Here is a 10,551-nt window from a genome sequence, read left to right on the forward strand (position 1 = left end):
ATTATGATACTCTAACAGGGATGTTAATACATTATGATACTCTAACAGGGATGTTAATACATTATGATACTCTAACAGGGATGTTAATACATTATGACACTCTAACAGGATGTTAATACATTATGATATCCTAACAGGGGTGTTATGTTAATACATTATGATATTCTAACAGGGATGTTATGTTAACACATTATGATATTCTAACAGGGATGTTAATACATTATGATATTCTAACAGGGATGTTATGTTAATACATTATGATATTCTAACAGGGATGTTAATACATTATGATACTCTAACAGGGATGTTAATACATTATGATACTCTAACAGGGATGTTAATACATTATGATACTCTAACAGGGATGTTAATACATTATGATACTCTAACAGGGATGATAATACATTATGATACTCTAACAGGGATGTTAATACATTATGATACTCTAACAGGATGTTAATACATTATGATACTCTAACATGGATGTTAATACATTATGATACTCTAACAGGATGTTAATACATTATGATGCTCTAACAGGGATGTTAATACATTATGATACTCTAACAGGATATTAATACATTATGATACTCTAACAGGGATGTTAATACATTATGATACTCTAACAGGGATGTTAATACATTATGACACTCTAACAGGATGTTAATACATTATGACACTCTAACAGGATGTTAATACATTATGATACTCTAACAGGGATGTTAATACATTATGATATTCTAAGAGGGATGTTATGTTAATATATTATGATACTCTAACAGGATGTTAATACATTATGATATTCTAACAGGATGTTAATACATTATGAACCTCTTACAGGGATGTTAATACATTATGATACTCTAACAGGATGTTAATACATTATGATACTCTAACAGGGATGTTAATACATTATGATACTCTAACAGGATGTTAGTACATTATGATACTCTAACAGGATGTTAGTACATTATGATATTCTAACAGGGATGTTAATACATTATCATACTCTAACAGGGATGTTAATACATTATGATACTCTAACAGGATGTTAATACATTATGATACTCTAACAGGGATGTTAATACATTATGATACTCTAACAGGATATTAATACATTATGATACTCTAACAGGGATGTTAATACATTATGATACTCTAACAGGGATGTTAATACATTATGATACTCTAACAGGGAGGTTAATACATTATGATATTATAACAGGGATGTTATGTTAATACATAATGATACTCTAACAGGATGTTAATACATTATGATACTCTAACAGGGATGTTAATACATAATGATACTCTAACAGGGATCTTAATACATTATGATATTCTAACAGGGATGTTAATACATTATGATACTTTAACAGGATGTTAATACATTATGATATTCTAACAGGATGTTAATACATTATGATATTCTAACAGGGATGTTATGTTAATACATTATGATATTCTAACAGGGATGTTAATACATTATGATACTCTAACAGGATGTTAATACATTATGATACTCTAACAGGGATGTTAATACATTATGATACTCTAACAGGGATGTTAATACATTATGATACTCTAAGAGGGATGTTAATACATTATGATACTCTAACAGGGATGTTAATACATTATGACACTCTAACAGGATGTTAATACATTATGATATCCTAACAGAGATGTTATGTTAATACATTATGATATTCTAACAGGGATGTTATGTTAATACATTATGATATTCTAACAGGGATGTTATGTTAACACATTATGATATTCTAACAGGGATGTTAATACATTATGATATTCTAACAGGGATGTTATGTTAATACATTATGATATTCTAACAGGGATGTTAATACATTATGATACTCTAACAGGGATGTTAATACATTATGATACTCTAACAGGGATGTTAATACATTATGATACTCTAACAGGGATGTTAATACATTATGATACTCTAACAGGGATGCTAATACATTATGATACTCTAACAGGGATGTTAATACATTATGATACTCTAACAGGATGTTAATACATTATGATACTCTAACATGGATGTTAATACATTATGATACTCTAACAGGATGTTAATACATTATGATACTCTAACAGGGATGTTAATACATTATGATACTCTAACAGGGATGTTATGTTAATACATTATGATACTCTAACAGGATGTTAGTACATTATGATATTCTAACAGGGATGTTAATACATTATCATACTCTAACAGGGATGTTAATGCATTATGATACTCTAACAGGATGTTAATACATTATGATACTCTAACAGGGATGTTAATACATTATGATACTCTAACAGGATATTAAAACATTATGATACTCTAACAGGGATGTTAATACATTATGATACTCTAACAGGGATGTTAATACATTATGATACTCTAACAGGGATGTTAATACATTATGATATTCTAACAGGGATGTTATGTTAATACATTATGATACTCTAACAGGATGTTAATACATTATGATTTTCTAACAGGGATGTTAATACATTATGATACTCTAACAGGGATGTTAATACATTATGATACTCTAACAGGGATGTTAATACATTATGATACTCTAACAGGGATGTTAATACATTATGATACTCTAACAGGGATGTTAATACATTATGACACTCTAACAGGATGTTAATACATTATGATATCCTAACAGGGGTGTTATGTTAATACATTATGATATTCTAACAGGGATGTTATGTTAACACATTATGATATTCTAACAGGGATGTTATGTTAATACATTATGATATTCTAACAGGGATGTTAATACATTATGATACTCTAACAGGGATGTTAATACATTATGATACTCTAACAGGGATGTTAATACATTATGATACTCTAACAGGGATGTTAATACATTATGATACTCTAACAGGGATGATAATACATTATGATACTCTAACAGGGATGTTAATACATTATGATACTCTAACAGGATGTTAATACATTATGATACTCTAACATGGATGTTAATACATTATGATACTCTAACAGGATGTTAATACATTATGATGCTCTAACAGGGATGTTAATACATTATGATACTCTAACAGGATATTAATACATTATGATACTCTAACAGGGATGTTAATACATTATGATACTCTAACAGGGATGTTAATACATTATGACACTCTAACAGGATGTTAATACATTATGACACTCTAACAGGATGTTAATACATTATGATACTCTAACAGGGATGTTAATACATTATGATATTCTATGAGGGATGTTATGTTAATACATTATGATACTCTAACAGGATGTTAATACATTATGATATTCTAACAGGATGTTAATACATTATGAACCTCTTACAGGGATGTTAATACATTATGATACTCTAAAAGGATGTTAATACATTATGATACTCTAACAGGGATGTTAATACATTATGATACTCTAACAGGATGTTAATACATTATGATACTCTAACAGGGATGTTAATACATTATGATACTCTAACAGGATATTAATACATTATTATACTCTAACAGGGATGTTAACACATTATGATACTTTAACATGGATGTTAATACATTATGATACTCTAACAGGGATGTTATGTTAATACATTATGATACTCTAACAGGATGTTAGTACATTATGATATTCTAACAGGGATGTTATGTTAATACATTATGATATTCTAACAGGGATGTTATGTTAATACATTATGATACTCTAACAGGGATGTTAATACATTATGACACTCTAACAGGATGTTAATACATTATGATACTCTAACAGGATGTTAATACATTATGATATTCTAACAGGGATGTTATGCTAATACATTATGATACTCTAACAGGATGTTAATACATTATGATATTCTAACAGGGATGTTAATACATTATGATACTCTAACAGGATGTTAAAACATTATGATACTCTAACAGGGATGTTAATACATTATGACACTCTAACAGGATGTTAATACATTATGATATCCTAACAGGGATGTTATGTTAATACATTATGATATTCTAACAGGGATGTTATGTTAATACATTATGATATTCTAACAGGGATGTTAATACAATATGATATTCTAACAGGAATGTTATGTTAATACATTATGATATTCTAACAGGGATGTTAATACATTATGATACTCTAACAGGGATGTTAATACATTATGATACTCTAACAGGGATGTTAATACATTATGATACTCTAACAGGGATGCTAATACATTATGATACTCTAACAGGGATGTTAATACATTATGATACTCTAACAGGATGTTAATACATTATGATACTCTAACATGGATGTTAATACATTATGATACTCTAACAGGATGTTAATACATTATGATACTCTAACAGGGATGTTAATACATTATGATACTCTAACAGGATATTAATACATTATGATACTCTAACAGGGATGTTAATACATTATGATACTCTAACAGGGATGTTAATACATTATGATACTCTAACAGGGATGTTAATACATTATGATACTCTAACAGGGATGTTAATACATTATGATACTCTAACAGGGATGATAATACATTATGATACTCTAACAGGGATGTTAATACATTATGATACTCTAACAGGATGTTAATACATTATGATACTCTAACATGGATGTTAATACATTATGATACTCTAACAGGATGTTAATACATTATGATACTCTAACAGGGATGTTAATACATTATGATACTCTAACAGGATATTAATACATTATGATACTCTAACAGGGATGTTAATACATTATGATACTCTAACAGGGATGTTAATACATTATGAACCTCTAACAGGGATCTTAATACATTATGATATTCTAAGAGGGATGTTATGTTAATACATTATGATACTCTAACAGGATGTTAATACATTATGAACCTCTAACAGGGATGTTAATACATTATGATACTCTAACAGGATGTTAATACATTATGATACTCTAACAGGGATGTTAATACATTATGATACTCTAACAGGATGTTAATACATTATGATACTCTAACAGGGATGTTAATACATTATGATACTCTAACAGGATATTAATACATTATTATACTCTAACAGGGATGTTAATACATTATGATACTTTAACATGGATGTTAATACATTATGATACTCTAACAGGGTTGTTATGTTAATACATTATGATACTCTAACAGGATGTTAGTACATTATGATACTCTAACAGGATGTTAGTACATTATGATACTCTAACAGGATGTTAGTACATTATGATATTCTAACAGGGATGTTAATACATTATCATACTCTAACAGGGATGTTAATACATTATGATACTCTAACAGGATGTTAATACATTATGATACTCTAACAGGGATGTTAATACATTATGATACTCTAACAGGATATTAATACATTATGATACTCTAACAGGGATGTTAATACATTATGATACTCTAACAGGGATGTTAATACATTATGATACTCTAACAGGGATGTTAATACATTATGATATTATAACAGGGATGTTATGTTAATACATTATGATACTCTAACAGGATGTTAATACATTATGATACTCTAACAGGGATGTTAATACATAATGATACTCTAACAGGGATCTTAATACATTATGATATTCTAACAGGGATGTTAATACATTATGATACTTTAACAGGATGTTAATACATTATGATATTCTAACAGGATGTTAATACATTATGATATTCTAACAGGGATGTTATGTTAATACATTATGATATTCTAACAGGGATGTTATGTTAATATATTATGATACTCTAACAGGGATGTTAATACATTATGACACTAACAGGATGTTAATACATTATGATACTCTAACAAGATGTTAATACATTATGATATTCTAACAGGGATGTTATGTTAATACATTATGATACTCTAACAGGATGTTAATACATTATGATATTCTAACAGGGATGTTAATACATTATAATACTCTAACAGGATGTTAATACATTATGATACTCTAACAGGGATGTTAATACATTATGATACTCTAACAGGGATGTTAATACATTATGATACTCTAACAGGGATGTTAATACATTATGATACTCTAACAGGGATGTTAATACATTATGACACTCTAACAGGATGTTAATACATTATGATATCCTAACAGAGATGTTATGTTAATACATTATGATATTCTAACAGGGATGTTATGTTAATACATTATGATATTCTAACAGGGATGTTATGTTAACACATTATGATATTCTAACAGGGATGTTAATACATTATGATATTCTAACAGTGATGTTATGTTAATACATTATGATATTCTAACAGGGATGTTAATACATTATGATACTCTAACAGGGATGTTAATACATTATGATACTCTAACAGGGATGTTAATACATTATGATACTCTAACAGGGATGTTAATACATTATGATACTCTAACAGGGATGCTAATACATTATGATACTCTAACAGGGATGTTAATACATTATGATACTCTAACAGGATGTTAATACATTATGATACTCTAACATGGATGCTAATACATTATGATACTCTAACAGGATGTTAATACATTATGATACTCTAACAGGGATGTTAATACATTATGATACTCTAACAGGGATGTTATGTTAATACATTATGATACTCTAACAGGATGTTAGTACATTATGATATTCTAACAGGGATGTTAATACATTATCATACTCTAACAGGGATGTTAATACATTATGATACTCTAACAGGATGTTAATACATTATGATACTCTAACAGGGATGTTAATACATTATGATACTCTAACAGGATATTAAAACATTATGATACTCTAACAGGGATGTTAATACATTATGATACTCTAACAGGGATGTTAATACATTATGATACTCTAACAGGGATGTTAATACAATTATGATATTCTAACAGGGATGTTATTATAATACATTATGATACTCTAACAGGATGTTAATACATTATGATTTTCTAACAGGGATGTTAATACATTATGATACTCTAACAGGGATGTTAATACATTATGATACTCTAACAGGGATGTTAATACATTATATACTCTAACAGGGATGTTCAATACATTATGATACTCTACAGAGGGATGTTATACATTATGACACTCTAACAGGATGTTCTACATTATGATATCCTACAGGGTGTTATGTTAATACATTGATATTCTAACAGGATGTATGTTAATACATTATGATATTCTAACAGGGATGTTATGTTATCACATTATGATATTCTAACAGGGATGTTAATACATTATGATATTCTAACAGGGATTGTTAATGTTAATACATTATGATATTCTAACAGGGATGTTAATACATTATGAGACTCTAACAGGGATGTTAATACATTATGAATACCTAACAGGGATGTATACAGGGATGTTAATACATTATGATACTCTAACAGGGATGCTAATACATTATGATACTCTAACAGGGATGCTTAATACATTAGATACTCTAACAGGATGTTAATACATTATGATACTCTAACATGGATGTTAATACATTATGATACTCTAACAGGATGTTAATACATTATGATACTCTAACAGGGATGTTAATACATTATGAACTCTAACAGGGATGTTATGTTAATACATTATGATACTCTAACAGGATGTTAGTACATTATGATATCTCTAACAGGGATGTTTATACATTATCATACTCTAACAGGGATGTTAATACATTATGATACTCTAACAGGATGTTAATACATTATGATACTCTAACAGGGATGTTATAACATTATGATACTCTAACAGGATATAAAACATTATGATACTCTAACAGGGATGTTAATACATTATGATACTCTAACAGGGATGTTAATACATTATGATACTCTAACGGGATATACTCTAACAGGGATGTTAATACATTATGATATTCTAACAGGGATGTTATTATAATACATTATGATACTCTAACAGGATGTTAATACATTATGATTTTCTAACAGGGATGTTAATAAATTATGATACTCTAACAGGGATGTTAATACATTATGATACTCTAACAGGATGTTAATACATTATGATACTCTAACAGGGATGTTAATACATTATGATACTCTAACAGGATGTTAATACATTATGACACTCTAACAGGATGTTAATACATTATGATATCCTACAGGGGTGTTATGTTAATACATTATGATATCTAACAGGGATGTTATGTTAATACATTATGATATTCTAACAGGGATGTTATGTTAACCCAATTATGATATTCTAACAGGGATGTTAATACATTATGATATTCTAACAGGGATGTTATGTTAATACATTATGATATTCTAACAGGGATGTTAATACATTATGATACTCTAACAGGGATGTTATACATTATGATACTCTAAACAGGGATTTAATACATTATGATACTCTAACAGGGAGAGTTAATACATTTATGATACTCTAACAGGGATGCTAATACATTATGATACTCTAACAGGGATTGTTATACATTATGATACTCTAACAGGATGTTAATACATTATGATACTCTAACATGGATGTTATACATTATGATACTCTAACAGGATGTTAATAGACATTATGATACTCTAACAGGGATGTTAATACCTTATGATACTCTAACAGGGATGTTAGTTAATACATTATGATACTCTAACAGGATGTTAGTACATTATGATATTCTAACAGGGATGTTATACATTATCATACTCTAACAGGATGTTATACATTATGATACTCTAACAGGGATGTTAATACATTATGATACTCTAACAGGATGTTAATACATTATGATACTCTAACAGGATATTAAAACATTATGATACTCTAACAGGGATGTTAATACATTATGATACTCTAACAGGGATGTTAATACATTATGATACTCTAACAGGGATGTTAATACATTATGATATTCTAACAGGGATGTTATGTTAATACATTATGATACTCTAACAGGATGTTTAATACATGATTTTCTAACAGGATGTTAATACATTATGATACTCTAACAGGATGTTATTACATTATGATACTCTAACAGGGATGTTAATACATGATACTCTAACAGGGATGTTAAACATTATGATACTCTAACAGGGATGTTAATACCTTATGACACTCTAACAGGATGTTAATACATTATGATATCCTAACAGGGGTGTTATGTTAATACATTATGATATTCTAACAGGGATGTTATGTTAATACATTATGAATTTCTAACAGGGATGTTATGTTAACCATTATGATATTCTAACAGGGATGTTAATACATTATGATATTCTAACAGGGATGTTATGTTAATACATATGATATTCTAAGGATGTTAATACATATGATACTCTACAGGATGTTAATAACATTATGATACTCTAACAGGGATGTTTACATTATGATACTCTAACAGTGATGTTAATACATTATGATACTCTAACAGGGATGATAATACATTATGATACTCTAACAGGGATGTTAATACATTATGATACTCTAACGGATGTTAATACATTATGATACTCAACATGGATGTTAATACATTATGATACTCTAACAGGATTTAATACATTATGATACTCTAACAGGGATGTTAATACATTATGATACTCTAACAGGATATTAATACATTATGATACTCTAACAGGATGTAATACTTATGATACTCTAACAGGGATGTTAATACATTATGACACTCTAACAGATGTTAATACATTGACACTCTAACAGGATGTTAATACATTGATTCTCTAACAGGGATGTTAATACATTATGATATTCTAAGAGGGATGTTATGTTAATACATTATGATACTCTAACAGGATTTAATACATTCTGATATTCTAACAGGATGTTAATACATTGAACCTCCTACAGGGATGTTAATACATATGATACTCTAACAGGATGTTAATACATATGATACTCTAACAGGATGTTAATACATTATATCCTAACAGGGATTTAATACATTATGATACTCTAACAGGATATTAATACATTATTATACTCTAACAGGATGTTAATACATTATTATCTTTAACATGGATGTTAATACCTTATGATACTCTAACAGGGATGTTAGTTAATACATTATGATACTCTAACAGGATGTTAGTACATTATGATACTCTAACAGGATGTTAGTACTTATGATACTCTAACAGATGTTAGTACTTATGATATTGTAACAGGGATGTTAATACATTATCATACTCTAACAGGGATGTTAATACATTATGATACTCTACAGGATGTTAATACATTATGATACTCTAACAGGGATGTTATACATTATGATACTCTAACAGGGATGTTAATACATTAGATATTCTAACAGGGATGTTATTATAATACATATGATCTCTAACAGGATGTTAATACATTATGATTTTCTAACAGGGATTTAATACATATGATACTCTAACAGGGATGTTAATACATTTGATACTCTACGGGATGTTAATACATTATGATACTCTAACAGGGATGTGCTCATATGATACTCTAACAGGGATGTTAATACATTATGACACTC

General features: G+C 28.6%; 1 protein-coding gene across 4 annotated transcripts in view; it reads left to right on the plus strand.

Moving 5' to 3' along the window:
• LOC115166904 (hepatoma-derived growth factor-related protein 3-like) overlaps window positions 1-10,551 on the plus strand; it is a 43,730-nt gene that overhangs the window by 18,554 nt on the left and 14,625 nt on the right. The window lies entirely within an intron of this gene.

This window comes from Salmo trutta, chromosome 29 (genome assembly GCF_901001165.1).
Source record: "Salmo trutta chromosome 29, fSalTru1.1, whole genome shotgun sequence".
NCBI lineage: Eukaryota > Metazoa > Chordata > Actinopteri > Salmoniformes > Salmonidae > Salmo > Salmo trutta.